This window comes from Mirounga leonina, unplaced genomic scaffold, assembly GCF_011800145.1.
Source record: "Mirounga leonina isolate KUSES-001 unplaced genomic scaffold, KU_Mleo_1.0 Mir_127, whole genome shotgun sequence".
Taxonomy (NCBI): domain Eukaryota; kingdom Metazoa; phylum Chordata; class Mammalia; order Carnivora; family Phocidae; genus Mirounga; species Mirounga leonina.
In genome coordinates, this window is record NW_023270316.1 from 61480250 (window position 1) to 61501859 (window position 21610).

Below are 21610 nucleotides of genomic sequence, written 5' to 3' on the forward strand. Positions count from 1 at the left end.
CTTGGTGTCTCATGTGGATGTGAAAGAGGGCAAATGTGACTTCAAGTATGAAGTGCTTTGAACACTTTCTTGGCAGTGTCCAACATGGAGTAAATTTGGGAGTCTCCACAACAATATGGGCGGGAACAAAGTTAACTTGTGAACACAGCTCTGAATTATAATTTATTAAGTTATAAATACTTAAGAATTGGGCGCCTGGGTGGATCAGTTGGTTGAGCGACTGCCTTTGGCTCAGGTCATGATCCTAGAGTCCCGGGATCAAGTCCCTCATCGGGCTCCCTGCTCAGCAGGGAGTCTGCTTCTCCCTCTGACCCTCCCCCCTCTCATGTGCTCTCTCTCTCTCATTCTCTCTTTCAAATAAATAAATAAAATCTTTAAAAAAAAATACTTAAGAATTTAACTGCTACAGCGGCAGTATTGAATGGCTTTCCTGTTTAGCTAAAAGGCTGATGCCACAAGATATTCCAGAAGAACTTTCATGCCAGAGTTGGGTGATATCTTAATGTTTTTCTGTGCAACACAAAATTATGTGAGTTAATTCAGCTTTGGAGAAATAATATAAGAAACTGATTGTTCAGGTAGTGAGTCAAGTGAAGACCTGTCCATATACTCATCATTGTTTGCAGCAAAAAGTATACATTTTAGAAAGGAAAGTATTATCTCCTGAGAGAGTCAACTAGAACATGGGCAGTGGATGCTGGCAAAGACACTGCCTGGCCTTAGGAAGCTGACTATGCGTTCCGGGATCAAATTGGCAACCAAGACCCTGGAGGGTGTCATTCTGAAACCGGTGTGTGTATGTTTCTAAAGATGACTTTGTCATGTTACTCAGACAGTATGTGAATTAATCTCAGGTATATGGAAAGCAGGGAGACTAGACTGATTTTATAGCTAAGTTTTTTAATTGGAAGAATGAAATAAGGAAGGAATAGAAAAATAAGTCTTTTAGAAACAAATCTTTGGCTTTCTGGTTCAATCTGCCTACCACATTTTCCAGGTGAAGAATTTGACCCTCAGGGAGGGGAATTAACTCCTGCAGGGTTGGATGAACATGGACTCATATTTTTATTCTAATGACCATTCCCTTTGTACAATGCCATCACAGCAGGGACTTCAGGAGAAAGCTGGCCCTTTTAGCAAGAAGAGGGCACAGAAAGATGCTTTCCAATTTTTTCCAAAGGAAGGAAGCTGCTTGATGTTAGGACTCGTCTTGCAACTTGCTTTGTTTGGAAGTGAAGGCTAAACAAGAACCTAAAGGTTGGGCTCTTTCTTTGAAGTCTGTCATCAGGTACCATGTGGGCACTCTTCAATCTGATGTACTTCCTTTCAGCCCTTGAACCTAATGCCTTATCTGCATACGCCTGAGTAGCTGCACTTTCCTTCTTGTTCACCATGACCTCTCTAGCTGCCACACCCACCTTGCCTTTTACATTGTTTTCCTTTTTCCTTTTAGAATTTGTCAGGATGTCAGCCTGCTGGTGAGTTTTCAGGGACTGCTGGAGAGAGTGGAATTAGGTGGGACAAAAAAATCACAAATGCAAATACTATACCTTTTAAAATTTCTCTTACATTGTTGCATTACCACTTCATTCGTGCCATTGTTCAAAATTAAAACACACTTCCTTCTGGAAATGCTTTAATAAGAACTATCTACCTTTCAGGAACAGGAGGAGTAGATTATTCAGTGGTATCTGACAGCTGTTATGTGCTGATGCAAAGAAGAGGAAACCAGACTTCTTAATCTACATTTTCTTGGTTTACCATATTAGAAAGCTTTGTTCTCTTTCCAAATTCACAGGCTTGCATGCCAACTTTTGAGGACAGAGGATACATGCTCACTTGTTCCACACTTCACAGTGAATTTCCCTACAGTGTCAGACTAAGACCAAAACAGCCACAGGGAAGGTGAAAATTGGAGAAAAACACTATGAATGGAAAGATTTTCTGTTAAGTCGTGTTCTTTCCCAGTATATCATGCATCTAAATTAATGTAACAGTGAATTAATATCAGCGTATAACTTGTTCACCATCTACCTAGGACAGTTTTCTGTGGCTCTAATCAAGAGTCAATCTCTACAATTCAAAGTTAGGCTAATTTGGCCCTTGTCTCTGAGAAAGAGAAAAGTAGATGCTTCAGCAGATTCCTTGGTGGATAAGTGATAAACTTCATTAGGAATAATTTCCTACAGAGGAATGTGTTCCAAATGCAAGAACAAGATAAAACCACAGAAAAAGACCTTAATGAAATGGATATAAGTGATTACCTGATAAAGAGTTCAAAGTAATAGTCATAAAGATGCTATCAGTCATAAAAATGGGACAAACGTGGATGAACACGGTGTTCATGAAAATACCAAACAGACTTCTGGGAAGGTGGTGGAGTAGGAGGATCCTGAGTTCACCTCATAACACAGACATACCTAGATGACAGTGACATCAGTGCAACTAACCCAGAAAACAACCTCAAAGACTGGCAGAATAGACTTTCCACAATTAATCATAGAGAGGAGACCACATTGCAAAAAGGGGGAGAGGTGGAGATGTGGTAGGGAACCAAACTCCCTGCAAGACCACAAATGGGAGGAACATGACAAGCAGGAAGAAGGGAGAGGAGCAGACCCCACAACAGGCAACCCAGGCACGGTGGACCTGCACTGGGAAGATGAAGCCCCATTACATTTGGCTGGGCTTAACTTCATGACCTTTTAAATCAGCAGGGGTTAACACCCAGTTCTTTAAAAATCAGTAGGCTTAGCTCCGTGAGAGCCAGAGGGCAATAGGAAAATGAGTCCCTGCTCTTGAAGAACCAGAATAACAATCCCACTGAGATAAGCATAGAAGCAGCAGTTTGAAATTATCTGGGGTATAGCTGAGGAGGATTTATTTACTAATCTCAGAATGTGTGCTGGAAAGCAGGGATCTTTAGGCAACTTCTCCCAGGACAAAGGTCTAGTGGACAACCATTTCTCTCCCTTGCACCCCAGCATAGATACCTGGATACCTGCAGGCACCAGTATGAGCACTCCACCTACCTTGCTAACACCACATGCCCCATCTCCACATTCTCCTGAGGATCTCCCTCCTCCAACCTGCTGCACTCAGCAAAAGTCCTTCCAAAGCTCCCCTGCCTCATCTCATCCTGCAAACATCTCTGGCAGGAGTTGGTGCCACTCCTGCCCTGGGGAATGCATTCAGTCCCAGCAGTCAAACCTTATAACTGGCAGTGCAGAGAGAGTGTCCTGCTGATCAGTGTGTCTGCAGCCCCAGCAGATGGACAGGGGGCAGGCATCTGGTCTGACTACTGACACTGTTCAACTACAAAAGCATAGTAACCCCAGATTGGCTCCTTAACAGTACAGGGACCAAACCCTGCCTACAACAGGCAAAATGGGCCACTGCAGAGGACTGGAATGAAGGTAAACCAGGCTCAGCCACAATAATAAGGTGCACACAACCCATACAGGAAACCCCAGAATTGCCTGGTGAGCAGGGGACACTGCACTACAGGGCACCATAGGACCTCTTTTTCATAAGGTTACTACTTTTCAGATAAGGAGACATAACTGACTTTTCTAATACATAGATACAAACACAGAGAGTTAGAAAAATGAAACAGAGGAATATGTCCCAAATGAAAGAATAGGACAAAACCACAACAAAAGAGCTAAATGAAAGATAAGCAATATGCCTGAAACAGAATACAAAGTAATGGTCATAAATATACTTACTGGATTTGAAAAAAAGAGTGGAGGACCTCAGGGATACGTTCAAAAAAGAGATAGAAAATATTAAAAAGAATCAATCAGAGATGAAGAACTGAATAACTGAAATGGAAAAAATACATTAGAGGGACTCATTAGCAGATTAGAGGAGACAGAAGAATGGATTAGTGAGCTGGAAGACAGAGTAATGGAAAACAACCAAACTGAACAGCAAGAGGTAAAAAGAATAATAAAGAGAATAGGTTAAGGGAATTCAGTGGCATCATCAAGTATAATAATATTTGCATTATAGGAATCTCAGAAGGACAAGAGAGAGAAAAGGGGGCAGAAAATGTATTTGAAAAAATAATAGCTGAAAGTTTCCCAAATCTGGGGAAGGAAACAGACATCCAGATCCAGGAGAAACAAAGAGCCCCCAACAAAATCAACCCAAGGAGGGTCATACCAAGGAGGTTAACCATACCAATATAGTAATTAAAATTACAAAAAGTAGTCATAAAGACAAAATTTTAAAAGCAGCAAGAGAAAAGAATATAGTTACACATACAAGGGAAACCCCATAAGGCTATCAGCTGATTTTTCAGCAGAAACTCTTCAGGTCAAAAGGGAGTAGCATGATATATTCAAAGTGCTGAAATGACTAAACCTGCAATCAAGAATATTATATACACCAAGGCTATCATTCAGAATAGGAGACATCTTGAGTTTCCTAGACAAACAAAAGCGAAAGGAGTTCATCACCACTAAACCAGATTTACAAAAAACATTAAAGGGAATTCTTTGAGTGAAAAGAGAAGGCGATTATTAAGAGTAAGAAAATTATGAAAGGAAAACATTTCACAGGCAAACATAATAAAAGTAGTAGATTAACACTTTTAAAGCCAGTACAGAGGTTAAAGCACAAAAGCAGTAAAATCAATTATATCTATAAAAATCAGTCAAGGAACTCACAAAATAAAAGGATATAAACTATGATATACATAAAATGCTGGTGAGGATTGAGAAAATAATTAGTTTTTCTAGAAAGACTTCAAACTTCAGTGACCATCAACTTAATATAGACTGCTATATGCATAAAATATTACATGTGAACCTAATAATAGCCACAAATCAAAAACCTATAATAAGGGCACCTGGGTGGCTCAGTCATTTAAGTGTCCAACTCTTGATTTCAGCTTAGGTCATATTCTCAGGGTTGTGAGATTGAGCCCCCCATCAGCCTCCATGTGGAGCCTGCTTAAGGTTCTCTCTCTCCTTCTGCCTCTTCACCACCCCATCCCTCTCTGAAAGGAAAAATAAACCTATAATAGATATACAGAAAATAAAAAGGAATCCAAGCATATCACTAAATAAGCCATCAAACCATAAGGGAAGAGAGAAAGAGACATCAACAAATTGGACAACCTAGAAAAAGGGATAAATTCCTAGAAACATGTAACCTCCCAAAACTGAATTAGGAAAAAACAGGAAATTTGAACAGATTGATTACTAGCAATAAAATTCAATCAGTAATCAAAAACTCTGAACAAACAGAAGTCTAGGACCAGATGGATTCACAGGTGAATTCTACCAAACATTTAAAGAAGAGTTAATCTCTATTCTTCTCAGTCTATTCCAAAAAATAGAGGAATGAAGCATCCAAATTCATTCTCCAAGGCCACTATTACCCTGATACGAAAACTAGATAAAGACACTACAAAAAAAGAGAACTATAGGCCAATAGCTCTGATAAACTCAGATGCAAAAAGCCTCAACACAGTATTAGTAAATCAAACCCAACAATACATTAAAAAAATCACTCACAATAATCAAGTGGGATTTATTCCAGGGAGGCAAGGATACTTCAATATTCACAAATCCATCAATGTGATACATCACCTTAATAAGAGGAAGGATAATCTTATGATCATCTCAATAGAGGCAGAAAAAGCCTTAGACAAAGCACAACATCCATTCATAATAAAACTCTCAAAAATAGGTTTAGAGGGAACATACATCAACATAATAAAGGCCATATATGAAAAAGCCACAACCAACATCATACTCAATGGTGAAAAACTGAGAGTTTTTACTCTAAGAACAGGAAAAAAATAAGGATGTCCACTCTGACCACATTTATTTAAAATAGTTTTGGAAGTCCTAGCCACAGTGATCAGACAAGAAAAAGAAATACAAGGCATCCAAATTGTCAAGGCAGAAGTAAAACTTTCACTTTTTGCAGGTGTCACAAAACTATATATAGAAAATGCTTATGACCTCACCAAAAAATTACTAGAACTGATAAATGAATTCAGTAACATTGCAGGATACAAAATTAATATACAGAAGTCTGTTTCACTTCTATACACTAATAATGAAGTAGCAGAAAGAGAAATTAAGAAAACAGTCCCATTTACAATTGCACCAAAAATGAAAAATACCTAGGACTAAATTTATCCAAAAGGTGAAAGACCTGTACTCTGAAAACTATAAAACACTGATAAGAGAATGTGAAGATGGCACAAATGGAAAGATATAACGTTATGCTCATGAATTGGAAGAATTAATCTTGTACAAATATCCATACTACCCAAAGCAATCAACAGATTAAATGCAATTCCTATCAAAATACCAATAGCATTTTTCACTGAATTGGAGCAAATAATCCTAAAATTTGTATGGAACCATAAAATACTCTGAAGAGCCAAAGAAATCTTAAGAAAGAAGAATCAAGCTGGAGTTATCACCATCCCAGATTTCAAGATATACTACAAAGCTGTAGTAATGAAAACAGTATGGCATGGACACAAAAATGGACAGATAGATCAATGGAACAAAATAAAGAATTAAAAAATAAACCTACACTTGTACGGTCACTTAATCTACAATAAAGGAGGCATGAATATCCAATGGGGAAAAGACAGTTTTTTTCAACAAATGTTGATGGAAAAACTGGACAGCTACATGCAAAAGAATAGAAGTGGACCACTTTCTTACACCTTATACACAAATAAAATCACAATTGACTAAAGACCTAATATGAGACCTGAAACCATAAAATTCTTAGAAGACAACATAGGAGGTAATTTCTTTGACATTGGCTGGAGAAACATTTTACTAGATACATCTCCTCTGGCAAGGGAAACAAAAACAACATTAAACTATTAGGAGTATACCAAAACAAAAGCCTTGCACAGTGAAGGAAACCATCAACAAAACAAAAAGGCAACCTACTGGATGAGAGAAGATATTTGCAAATGATATCTGATAAGGGGTTAATATCCAAAATGTATAAAAAACCTATACAAATCAACACTAACCCCCCCCAATAATCCAATTAAAAATGGGCAAAGGACTTGAGTAGACATTTTTCCAAAGAAGACATACAGATTGTCAACAGACACATGAAAAGATGCTCTTCATCACTAATCATGAGGGAAATGCAAATGGAAACCACAATGAGATATCACTTTACACCTATCAGAATGTCTAAAGTCATGAAGACAAGAAATAACAAGTGTAGGTGAGAATGTGGAGAAAAAGAAACCCTCAGGCACTGCTGGTCATAATGCAAACTGGTGAAGCCACTGTGGAAAACAGTCTGGAGGTCCCTCAAAAAATTAAAAATAGAATTAGCATATGATCCAGATTATGGGGTATTTACCCAAAGAAAACACAAACACTAATTTGAAAAGATATATACATCCTGATGTTTATTTTAGCATTATTTACAATATCCAAGATAAGGAAACAACCCAAGTATCCATCAACAGATGAATGACTAAAGGATAGGTGGTGTGTTATACACACACACACACACACACACACACGGGAATATTATTTAGCCATTAAAAATGAATTCTTGCCATTTGCAACAATATGGATAAATCTGGAGATTATAATGCTAAGTGAAATGAGTCTGTCAAAGAAAGACAAATACCATGTGGAATTTAAGAAAAAACAAATGAACGAATAAAGAGAAAGAGACAAATGAACAAAACACCAGACTCTTAAACACAGAGAAACAACTGGTGGTTGCCAAAGAAGTGGGTGGGGATATCGGTGAAATAATAAAGGGGATTAAGAATACACTTATCCTGAAGAGCATTGAGCAATGTATAGAATTGTTGAATCATCACATTGTACACCTGAAAGTAATATAACACTGTAAGTTAATTATACTTGATTTTTTTTTAAAGGAAGATACCAGACAATTCATAGAGCCAAAGAGTACAATAACTGAGCTGAAAAATGCACTGGAGGGGTTCAACAGTGGACTAATGAAGTAGAACAATTCAGTGACTGGAAGACATGTCAGTAGAACTCACCCAAACAGAACAACAAAAAGAAAAAAGGAATTGTAAAAAGAGAATATCACTTAAAGGAACTATGGGACAACATTAAGCAGAATAATATTTACAATATAGGATCTTATAGAGAGAAGAGTGGGACAAAGGAGCAGAAAATTTACTTGAAGAAATAATGGCTGAAACGTTTCCTAACTTGTGGAAGGAAACAGACCCTCCACGTCCAGGATGTACAAAATTCCAAATAAGATGAACCCAAAGAGATCCACACCAAGGCACATTATAATTAAAATGTCAGAAGTTAAATAATTTTTTAAATACCAAGAGAATGACAACTTATTATGTATAAGGGAACCCCTTTAAGATAACTAGCTGATGTTTCAGGCCAGAATGGAGTGACACAATACAGTCAAAGTGCTAAGAGGAAAAAAAATTTACAACCAAGAATACTTTACCAGGCAAGGTTATTGTTCAGAATTGAATATGAGATAAAGAGTTTTCCAGTCAAGTAAAAGTAAAAATTCCTCACCACTAAACTGGTCTTACAAAAAATATTAGAGGGTCTTCTTTAGCAGAAAAGAAAATGCACTATCTAGTAACAATAAAATATATGCAAGTAAAAATTTCACCAGTAAAGGCAAAAATATAGTAAGGTTAATGGATTAACCAATTTTAAAGCCAATATAAAAATTAAAAGACAAAAGCAGTATAATTAACTGTAACTACAATAATCAATAAGGGATACACAAAATAAAAAGATGTAAAATATGACATCAAAAACATAAACTAGGGTGAGTGAAAAGGTTGAGTTTTCAGAATGTGTTCAAATTTAAGTTACTACCAACTTGAAATAGACTGATATAGGGTGCCTGGGTGGCTCAGTTGGCTAAACGACTGCTTTCGGCTCAGGTCATGATCCTGGGGTCCTGGCATCGAGTCCCACACCGGGCTCCCCCAGCTCTGTGGGGAGGCTGCTTCTCCCTCTCCCTCTGCCTGCCACTCCCCCTGCTTGTGCTCTCTCTCTCTCAATTTGTCAAATAAATAAATAAAATCTTAAAAAAAAAAAGAAATAGACTGATATATACAGAGACTTATATATGATCCTCATGGTAACCATAAAGCAAAACCTACTGCATATATTCAGAAGGTAATGAGAAAGGAATCAAAACATAACACTAAAGAAATTCACCGTCTCACAGGGAAGAGAGCAAAAGAAAGGAACAGAGAGGAATGACAAAAACAGCTAGAAAACAATTAGCAATGGCAATAAGTACATACCTATTAATAATCACTTTAATACATAGACTAAATTTTCCAATTAAAAGACATGGAATGGCTAAATGGATAAGCAAAACAAGACTTAACTATATGTTTCCTGGAAGAGGCCCATTTCAGATCTCAGAACATACACAGAGTAAAAGTGAAAGGATGGAAAAAGACTTTTCATGCAAACAGAAATTTAAAAAAGCTGGAATAGCTATACTAATATCAGACAAAATAAAATTTAAAACAAAGACTGTAATAAAAGACAAAGAAGAACATTACATAGCTAAAGGTCTCAATCCAATAAGAGGATATAATATTTGTAAATATTTACTCACCCAACATAGGAGCGCCTAAATAAATAAAGCAAGTATCAACAGACCTAAAAGGAGAAATTGACAATAACGCAATAATTGTAAGGGACTTTAAAATCCCACTTATATCAATGCATACATCATTCAGACAGGACATCAATAAGGAAACTTCAACCTTAAATGACCCATGAGACCAGACTGACTTAATAGATAGAATATTTCATCAAAAAGCATCAGAATACACATTTATCTCAGAGTATCATCACATGGTACATTCTCCAGGATAGATCAGACTTACCTAAAGCAAGTCTCAATAAATTTAAGAAGATTGAAATTATATCAAACATCTTTTCTGACAACAATGATATGAAATGATACTAATTACAAGAAGAAAACTGGAAAAATCACAAAGATGTAGAGATTAAACACCATGCTAATGAACAGCCAATGAATCAATAAAGTAATCACAGGGGAGATAAAAAAATACAAAAAGACAAATGAAAATGGAAACAAAGCAACCCAAAGTCTTTGCAGGAAAACCAATTCTAACAGGGAAGTTGATGGTGATACAGGCCTACCTCAAGACATACGAAAGAAAATCTCAAATAAATAACCTAAATTCACACCTAAAGGAACTAGAGAAAAAAGAACAAAGCCCAAATTAGCAGAAGTAAGGAAATAATAAAGATCAGAGCCAAATAAATGCAATAGAGACTAAAAGAGTAATAGAAAAGATCAATAAAGACATTGGGGAGGGTATGTGCTATGGTGAGTGCTGTGAATTGTGTAAGACTGTTGAATCACAGACCTGTACCTCCGAAACAAATAATACATTATATGTTAAAAAAAAAAAAAAAAAAAAGATAGTAGGAAGGGAAAAATGAAGGGGGGAAGTCGGAGGGGGAGACGAACCATGAGAGACTATGGACTCTGAGAAACAAACTGAGCGTTCTAGAGGGGAGGGGGGTGGGGGGATGGGTTAGCCTGGTGATGGGTATTAAAGAGGGCACGTTCTGCATGGAGCACTGGGTGTTATACGCAAACAATGAATCATGGAACACCACATCAAAAACTAATGATGTAATGTATGGTGATTAACATAACATAATAAAAAAAAAAACTAAGAGCTGGTTCTTTAAAAGGAAAAACAAAATTGACAAACCTTTAGATAGACTCAACAAGAAACAAAGAAGGCTCAAATATATCAGAAATGAAAGAGAAGGTACAATTGATGCCACAGAAAAACAACAGATAATGAGAGACTACTTAAACAATTATATGCCAACAAACTGGACAACTTAGAAGAAATGAATAAATACCTAGAAACATAGAATCTTTCAAGATGTAATCATGAAGAAATAGAAAATCTGAATAGACTAATTACTAGTAGAGACTGAATCAGTAATCAAAAACCTCCCAACAAACAAAAGCTCAGGACTAGATAGCTTCACTGATAAATACTACCAAGTATTCAAAAAAGATTTACTACCTATCCTCAAAATTTTCCAAAAAATTGAAGAGGAGGAAATGCTTCTATACTCATTTTATGAGGCCAGCATTACCTTGATACCAAATCAGCCTCTTACTAGTCACACCAGATTGAAACCTGCTACTCAGCAAGTTCCACACGTGTGCTTAGATCCCCTAGTCAGCCTTGCTCCTGTGTCATTCTTAAGAACAGCCTCACAACTGAGAATCACCAAACATTTGAGAAAAGCCTACAGTATGATGAAAAAAAGATAAAGAGAGAAAAACCAACCCCAGAGGAAACATACAATTCAGGGAAGATAAGAAGAGTCAAATAAAAAATGTACAAAATTAATTATTTGTCAGTGATATTCTCTCTATGAAACAAAAACATGATGCCATAAAAAGGAAGAATCAGAAAATGGGACAGATGGAGTGCCTGGCTGGCTCAGTCAGTAGAGCATATGACTCTTGATTGATCTTGGGGTTGTGAGTTCAAGCCCCACATTGGGTGTAGAGATTACTTAAAAATAAAACCTTAAAGAAACAAAGAAAATGGGACAGAACCCTTGGAAATGAAATATTTAAGAGAAGATGGTAAGATAAATTAAAAGAAATCTCCCAAAATCTGGAGCAAAAATATGTAAAATATGAGAGTATAAACACACAGAAGATTGATCCAGAGAGGATCCAATAAGAGACTAGTAGTAATTACAGAAAGAACAGAGAAACTGAGGGGGAAAAGATGCCAAAGAAATAATACAATGAGGGACATCTGGGGTGGCTCAGTTGGTTAAGTGTCTGCCTTCGGCTCAGGTCATGATCCCAGGGTCCTGGGATCGAGTCCCACATTGGGCTCCTTGCTCAGCGGGGAGTCTGCTTCTCCCTCTGCCTGCCACTCCCCCTGCTTGTCCTCTCTCTCTCTCGCTCTCTGACAAATAAATAAATAAAATCTTAAAAAAAAAAAGAAATAACACAATGAAAATTTCCACAGCTAAATATGTGAGCTTTCAATCAAAGAGGGCCTCCTGAGTTTTGATTAGGGGGAGCGGAAAAGGCCACACATCATTTGGAAGTTTTAGAACAAGTTATAGAGAGGATCCAGAGTTCTCCTGGGGTGGGGCAACAGCAACTCCTATAAGAAACAGGAATCCTACTGGCATTAGGTTTCTCAGTAGCTCCACTAGAAACAGTGGTGTAACAGCCTCAACATTCAGGGGGAAAATGATTTTCAACTTGAGAAACCTATACCCAGCCAAATTAGTTGTGAGGACAAAATAAAGATTTTGTTAGACATGCAAAGACTCAGAAAGCTTACAGGCCATCTACCTTTTCTTGAAAAGTTACTTGAACCTGTAGTCCAGTAGAACAGCCAAGTAACAGGAGGAAGACACGGGACCAGGAAACAGCAGATGTAACCAAGATGGTGTTCCATATTTGAACAAGAGTAGGGCTGTAGGAAAGGAAGGAATTTCATAGAACGTAGAGTTGGAGGATTCCAAGGAATCGAATGGGCAAGATGGCACAGATTTTCTTTGAATAAGGAAGCACTAGGAAAAGAAAAAGAGGAAAACTAACCATGATTTCGAGTAATTGAGCAGTACAGGGTTCTGACACTGAGTACAGACAAGGAATCACTTCCTGGCTCTGCTGTGAAGAAAAGTTTTCATAAATATAATTGTGTTAATGCCATTTATTCCTCACTCTCTATTAGACTCTGACTCTACCCTAGGGACAAACTATAGAAAACAATATGGTTACAGAATGGAATGTAAATGTTCTCAGTCATGGAAATCTAAGTCAGAGCACAGCTTTATAAGAAGTTTGGAGGTGGAAGTGGAGGGGGTGTGTGCCTGGCTGGCTCAGTTGGAAGAGCATGTGACTTTTGTTCTTAGAGTTGTGAGTTCGAGCCCCACGTTAATTAAGTAAATTAAGTAAATTAATTTAAAAAAAAACAAAGGGAGTGGAGGTGGGGGGTGGGAGTCACTGGAGCTCAAATATCATCCTCTCACAAAAATCCTCCTCTACAGCACAGGAGATGGTGTCTCTATTTAAGAGAACGAAAAGCAAAATTTAAGGAAGTTAAAGTCGCAAAAGGAAACAATAGAACTAAAAATAGTGATGTAACTAGTGTGTGTGTGTGTGCGTGTGTGTGTGTTGGGGGGGTGATGTTAAGTGAGCTGCGTCTTTACCTGTCATGGCAAGAGAGTTGATAAGTAATGTCAGAAAAGAGTGGCTCAGTCGTATCTGCATGGTTGGAGAGCATCAGCAGGAGAATGAAAAGCCAGGAAGATAAAAGAGGTCGTACTTACAAAGTAGGACTGAGGCTGGAAGTAAAAAAAGCAAGGAACTTCTTGCTTTAAATCCTCCTGTACCATTTTCCCCTCCCCACTTTAACTCTAACAAAACAAAAACCAAGCGTAACAATCCTACCTTACAGCGTTGTGGTGAGGGTCAGGGGTAACCTATTGCTAATGCCTGGAAATTTAATTTGTGAGCCATCTTGTGTCTGTTGTAAGCAGAATTAGCTCCTGGTGTTGGTGCTGGACCTCCGCCCTCCTCACCCTGGGTTGTGGGGGGTTTTTTTCCCTTCCATGGGGAATCTGGATGGTTTCTACCTCCAGCTGTCTTGTCCTTGTCTCCTGTGTCTCCTGGCCCCAGCTGTGGGACTTGTCTCCTACCACCCACCCACTGCCGGTGACGCTGACCCAGACGGACGGTACAGTTACTGCTGTTGTCGGTTGCTCCCTCGAGGGCTGCCAAAACCCATCAAGCAGCATTATTCTTAATTACTCTTAATTGATTGACATAAATTTATTTTATAAGTTCAAATGTGTGCACTTAAAATTTAATATTTGGGTCATAATCCTATAATTACTCAATTAAAAATATAGTTCAAAATATACAAAACCTTATATCAGTTTTTGGTGTCTCTGAGCTTTACACCACAGAACTGCTCATCATATATGCTCACGATAGAAGATTCGAAAAATAGATAAAATTGTCCCATTCCTCTTCATCAGCTCGGGGTACAGAGAGAAATCCCGTTTTGTTAAAATTAGGTAACTCTGAGCCCTAGTACCACTTCTGAAGAGAGGAGTCTCTTTTTCCTCCAGGAGTCTCTAGGCCTGCAGTTCTTCCCAAACCCCAGGGATGCTTACACCTCCTCTTCCTGAGGTGTCACTCCGGCCAGAAATCTGGAAGTCATCCTAGACTTCTCCTTCCTCTTCATTCTTCAGATCTATTCAGTATTAAGTCCTTCGGGAAATTAAGTACCCTTCCCAGATCACAGAGCTTCTCGTGGGTGGGCTTTAGGAGTCAAAAATAAGTGTTTAGGAGGCTTATGTTAAAGCATGCTGTTCTTAGGTAGGATCGTGCTTATTGGGGCGGTGTGGGTGGGGGCTCCATGGAGGATATGGATAGACTAAAGCCTCTCCCAGTGCCCCTCCACTTCCCCTCCCAAGAACCTTCTCTCAGCATCATTGCTGAGGCAGGAATCACTTCCTCCGTGAGTTTTCATTCAAACTGTTTATTTTTTTTCTTATTTGGTTGGGTTTTTTTTTTTCAAAATTTTATTGATAAAATGTTCAAATCAGAAGAGTTGAGGGCACCTGGGTGGCTCAGTCGTTAAGTGTCTGCCTTCGGCTCAGGTCATGATCCCAGGGTCCTGGGATCGAGTCCCACATCGGGCTCCCTGCTCAGCAGGAAGCCTTCTTCTCCCTCTCCCACTCCCCCTGCTTGTGTTCCTGCTCTCGCTATCTCTCTCTCTGTCAAATAAATAAATAAAATCTTAAAAAAAAAAGAGAAGAGTTGAAAGAATGTACAGTAGCACTCTTCTATCCACTACTAGACTTCAACAACTGTTAACATTTGCCATACCTGTTTTATTTATCTGTTAGGTTGAACCATACGAAATTGTAATAGAAAATGGTTGAATAGAAACATTTTCCTATAATTCAATCTTGTCTGTGTGTGTGTGTTTGTTGCCAAACAATTTGAAACTATGTTGCAGATATATATATACCTTCAAAATGTATCTTCCAAAAATGACATTCTTCTACAAAACCCATATTATTATCACCCCTAAGAAAACAATTCCCTAAAGTTATTTAATATCCAGTCCATATTCAGATTTCTCTAATTGTTCCAAAGTGCCTATTTCTGATTCAGAATCCAATCCAGATTCACATGTTGCATTGATTATGCCTTCTTTTACACTAGATTGTCTCTCCACATACTTTTGAAAAATAACATTGCCTTGGGCACCTGGGTGGCTCAGTCAGTTGAGCGTCTGACTCTTCTTGATTTCGGCTCAGGTCATGATCTCAAGGTCTTGATCCCTCAGCATGGAGCCTGCTTAAGATTCTCTCTCTCCCTCCCCCTCTGCCCCTCTCCACCACTTGCACACATTCTCTTTCTCTCCCCCCCCCAAAAAATATAAAAAAATTAAAATGACATTGCCCTTTTAAATTGAGTCTCTTGTCTTGTCCCATGCAGATTTGTCTGACTGCTTCCTGGTGGTGGTAACTTGTTCCTCTATTCCCTGTATTTCTTGTAACTTGGAAGTTATGTCTAAAGACTTGATTCAATTCATTTGAAGCCTCATAGGAGTCTGTGTATTTTGTGTTGCATAACATCAGAAGGCACAAGTATTCTATTACTAATGATGCTAAATTTGAACACTTGATTAAGGTGGCAATGGCCAAATCTCTCCATTTTAAGTATGTATGGGGAAACAACTTCTGCACAACTGGTAAGCAAGGCCATGATTGCATTCCCCCACAAGTTCCCTCCCTCTCCCCCCAACTCTCTTTTCAAGGAAGTTTGGAAGGCAGCTATGAATAGCATGCAGCCTTGGAAGGTACAGATCTTTTCTCCCTTTGCAGCCAAGGGCAGGCACGCTTACTGTCTAGTATAAAAAATTAGGGTTCCCTAAGCTCAGGGTTATTTTGTTGTTATACAGTTTACTTCAGGTGTCATCTGGCCCTCTTTTGCTTTGCCCTGTGGGTTTTGGGAAACCAGCACAAAAATGGTGATACATTTTGGGGAATGATTCCTCACTAAGGCATTCAAAACTGGCAGGCTAATTTGTTCGCAAGTAGGGTTTTCCCAGATCCTTCACAGTTCTTGATGTTTCCCTTTGCAATCAGTAAGTAATCTGTGGGTGATATGCTGGCACTGTGTCAACATCTTGTTCCCCCAAAACATTTTACCTAATGGTTTTAGATTCCCTTTGTAATCCTTGCCTAAATCAACCAATTTGTTGGAGGTAGCAAAATAGTGATTTTCTGTTTCTATTATTTTTTCCACATTTATTAATTGTGTTTTTGGTGGAGTTTCCCCTCATCCACTGAGAATTAACTACAGTTCCTTACAAAAAGTAGGATAAATACCTAATATTTTCCCCTTTAATTATAAAATTTTAAAGTAAGTCATTAGGATAATAATTTTTGTATCTATGAACTCATGGAGTTTAAAAAAATTTAGTAGTTTATAATCAGTTACTATGATGTCCAAATTGTTTGATTCTGTCCAGTGGGAGCCTCTTCATACTGGATCCTATGTCCTTTTGGCACATCCCTGTTAGTCTTTCTAATTTAGAATTTCCTTACTTTTTGGCACATTAAGATATTCTGGGTTCAACTTGTGTTTCTCTGCCCAGGGCTGAAATCAGCCATTTCTTTAAAAAGTTTTGGTTCCTTTTGGTGGGAAATAGTATTTAAGAAAACAAGGTCAAGGGTCCCCTTGCTTCTGACCCTTTCAAAGGATAACACTGAGAAATATATTTTTTAAAAATATTGAGGTCATAATGGTATTTTGATTCAGATTTTTAAAAACTGTGGTAAAATACCTATAACAAAATTTACCACCTTAATCATTTTTAACTGTGTAGTTCACTAGTGTTAAGTATATTCACATTATTGTGCAATCAATCTCCAGAATTTTTTCATCTTGTAAAACTGTAATTGTATACCTGTAAATAACTCCTTGTTCCTCCTTTTCCCCTCCACCCACCAGGCCCTGGCAACTACCATTCTATTTTCTGTCTTTATGAATTTAACTACTCTTGTGCCTCATATAAGTGGAATCATACAGTATTTGTCTTTAACTGGCTTATTTTACTTAACATAATGTCTTCAAGTTTCATCCATGTTGCAGCATGTGTCAAAATTTCCTTTCTTTTTAAGGCTGAATAATATTCCATTATATGTATATACCACATTTTGTTTATCCATTCATCTGTTGATGGACATTTAAATTGCTTGACTATTGTGAATAATACTGCTGTGAACATGAGTGTGCAAATATCTCTTCAAAACCCTGCATTTGATTCCTTTGAGAATTCTACCCAGAAGTAAAATTGCAGGATTATATGATAATTCTATGTTTAATTTTGGGAGGAACCACCATGCTGTTTTTCATAGTGGCTACACTATTTTACATGTCTACCAACAGTGTGCACAAGGGTTCCAATTTCTTTATATCTTCACCAACACTTGTTATTTTCTTTCTTCTTTTAAACAGTACCCATCCTAATGGGGGTGAGCTGATACCTCAATGTGGTTTTGATTTGCACTTCCCTAATGATCAGTGATATTGAACATCTTTTCACATGCTTATTGGACATTCATATATATTCTTTGGAAAAATGTCTATCCAAGAACTTTGCCCATTTTTAAGTAAGGTTATTTTGCTTTATTGTTGTTGAGTTGTAGAAGTTCTTTATATATTCTGGATATTAATCCCTTATCAGATATATAATTTGTAAATATTTTCTTCCATTCTATAAGTTACCTTTTGACCTGTTGATTATGTCCTTTGATGAATAGATCAATTTAGATTTTAACATTATTACATTTTAAAACTCCTGTAATATATTTGTACACCATTTTTCTTATACTAAACCTCTTGGTTCCTAAAAATATCAAAATATTTATTTGCTTTATTCATAATATACACAAAATCATCTCGAAAAGTTTATAATTGTGACTCAAAGTAAAAGTACAGGATGAAGTTTAAGATATCTTCAAAATTCCTTTTGCCCTTAGAATATACTTCAGTAAGGTATATAAATAGAGCATTGTGTTCAAAAATTCATTCAAAATTCTTATCTCTGTGTGGTTGTCTTACCAATTTGACACATAGTTTGGTTGATTTGTTTCAGTCTGTTTTTTGTTTTTTTTTTTAATATTTTATTTTTATTTATTTAAGAGGAAGCGAGAGCGAGAGAGCACGAGCAGGGGGAGGGGCAGAGGGCGAAGTAGGCTCCCTGCTCAATGCAGGGCTAGATCACAGGACCCTGGGGTCATGACCTGAGCCAAAGGCAGAAGCTTAAATGACTGAGCCACCCAGGCACCTCTGTTTCAGTCCATTTTTAATTTTCTGATTCTCTTGTTTCTTTTTTAAATATATAAAACATTTATATGGATCACAAATAAAACTATAAAAATATATACTCAGAAAAGTCACACTCTGTCCCTATCCCTTCTAATCCATTCCTCGCACCCCTACCTGAGAGGTTTCTGATTTGTCCTTCCAGGTTTCTTTATGCAAAAATAAGATCTATGTTTATATAGATCTTGACCCAACAGGTCAAAAGGTAAGATTTTTTATTTATTTATTTGACACAGAGAAAGACAGCGAGAGAGGAAACACAAGCAAGGGGAGTGGGAGAGGGAGAAGTAGGCTTTCCGCCTAGCAGGGAGCCTGATGGGGGGCTCGATCCCAGGGACCCTGGGATCATGACCTGAGCCGAAGGCAGATGCTTAATGACTGAGCCACCCAGGCACCCCTATGCATGTATATTCATGCACTTCTGAAGCACTTCATTTTCAGTGTCTGAGTCTTAAACTGTCTGCTTTTAAAATCTGCATATAAGGCTCATAGTAACCAACCCCATATAATCTTAAGAAATTTCTGATTCTAGGAGCCCCTGGGTGGCTGAGTCTGTTAAGCAACTGACACTTGATTTCGGATCAGGTCATGATCTCAGGTTCATGATGTCAGGGTCGTGAGATTGAGCCCCGCATCAGGCCCTGCGCTCAGCAGGGAGTCTGCTAGAGATTTTCTCTCCCTCTCCCTCTGCACCCCCTCCTCAAATAAATAAATAAATCTTAAAAAAAGAGAAATTGCTGATTCTAAATGATAAATATTGGATACATATTTTAAATAAAAGTGGCATTGAATTCATGAGAATTTATTAATATTTTGCCTTTGTCATTCCTATTCTCCCTCCTGGGCAACCATAAGTATACAACTGCCTAGGAGAATTTACAAGCCTGTATTCCCACAGCACTTTGCTCATGAACCAGTTTTGCATTCATCTCATTGTTTTATAGTTATTTATATGTTTTTATTCCCAATAGAATGTGAGAGCTGAGAGCAGGGATCATATCCCATTCCTCTTTGTATCTCAAGCAGCATGTTGCAGGGGAAAGTTCAGTGTCTCTGGAATCTTGGTACTGTCACCTCCCAGCTGTGTGAACTTCTGCATGGTACCTCAGTGCTGCGGGCTTCAGTTTTCTCATCCATAAAGCAAGAATAATCTCTTCTGACAGACTGTTGGTAACATTAAGTGAGATGATGTGAATGAGGGGCCCAGTGTGTGACCCAACTGTCCTCCAAGCTCTCAATGCCACTTGGCCACCATTTTTTGTCCCTAGATTCAAATTTCATTTCTATAGACACCAGCTCTTTTGATACATTTTACATTTTTATTTCTTTATAATCTGTGTCCCAACCAGTTGAAACCTTCCAGGATACCCCTGTGCTCTCTTGAAAATAGGTGTTCTTGCTCCCTAATTCATAGCAAAATTGGAGTTAATGGGGGAGGTGAGTTGGAACACCCCATTTCACAACACAAGGGAGCAACAGTCTCACAGACAGTCTCACAAAGTGAACGGTGTCCTCGGGAGTTGTGCAACTTTGCAGCCCTCCTTCCTCACCTCCAACCTACAAAACTCTCTGTTTCTAGACCCTTCTTTGTCTACGTTGCCTCTGTTCCTTCTACCTGTGTTAAGCATCTCATCTCTGCCCTGGAGAAGCAGACTTCTTGAAGGACCTATTCACTCCATTTCTTACTCTTTCTTTCTTTCCTTCCCATTCACTCTTTAATTCGTTGCCGGTCGGTGTTTACTTTCATGAAATTAAAACCAATTGCAATAAAAATCACTCTCCTGACAAGGCCTTTGCACTTATTCCCAAAACCATTTTAACCACTCTATTCTACACTGCATCCACACCTCTCCCAGACCCAACTCTGGACCTCCTTACCTGTTTTACTTTTCTGCATAGTACTTATACAATCTATTAAAATTTCACATATATTTTTTGTTCATTGTCTGTGTTCCTCACTAGAAGTAAGACTAGATGCAGGGATTTTTATTTTCTATTTATTCACCTCAGTGCCTTGAACAGCATGTGTACCCAATGGGTGCTTAGTGCATAGTCACCGATTTGAACAAATACATGACCTTATTGTTTCTAAACTCACTGTCTCCTTTTCAGGTGGTGTCCCACTTGACCCCTTGGTGACATTTGACACCTGCTTCCCTGTGCTTCCATGACCACATGCTCTCCTGGGTGGCCATTTTCAGACCACTTCTTATTTCCCTTCGTCAGCTTCTTTTCTTCTTCTTACTCTTAAATATTGGTCCTCCTGGTATTGTCCTTGTTACTTTACTTTTTTCACTTTCCACACTTTTCCAGACAGCCTTACCCACACTCAGGGCTTCAACAACCAACCAGAAGATGAAAATTCTCAAACATGTATTTCCAGCTCTCGGCTGTGCCCCTCCCTCCAGAATGGTCATCCCAAACTGGATGCCAACATCCATTTCTCTCCCCAAACTGCTCCACCACCCAGCTGACTCCTTTTCTCAGGTCAGAAACCTAGGAATGACCGAACTCTTTTCTTTCACCAGCTTCCTGCATCCAGAAGGTCATCAAAAACTATATCAATGTTATCCCTGCTTGTTCTAGCCCTATTGCACTACCTTATAATTTCTTGCTTGTACCATTTCATTAATTTTCTAAAATTCCCCTACCTCTCTCTTGCCCTTTTTAAAATGCAAATCTGGGGCGCCTGGGTGGCTCAGTCGGTTAAGCGACTGCCTTCGGCTCAGGTCATGATCCTGGAGTCCCGGGATCGAGTCCCGCATCAGGCTACCTGCTCAGCAGGGAGTCTGCTTCTCCCTCTCCCGCTCCCCCCTCTTGTGCTCTTTCTCTCTCTCACTCTCTCTCTCAAATAAATAAATAAAATCTTTAAAAAAAAATAAAATAAAATAAAATAAAATGCAAATCTGACCATGACATTCCCCATAGGAAGTCCTCTTCAGTGACTTCCAACTGTCTGCAGAAATCATCCAAACTTCTTAGCGTGGTACAGAAGACACTTCAAGATCTGGCACAGATTTCCTACATTGACACAGATATCCTATACATTGTGTGCAGTTCCTTAAAGAAGCCACAACTCTCATTTCCTAGACTTTGCAATGCTATTCTTGATGCACAGATGCCCTTCTATGCTTTGTCCATCTGGTGAACTCCTACTTAGGTC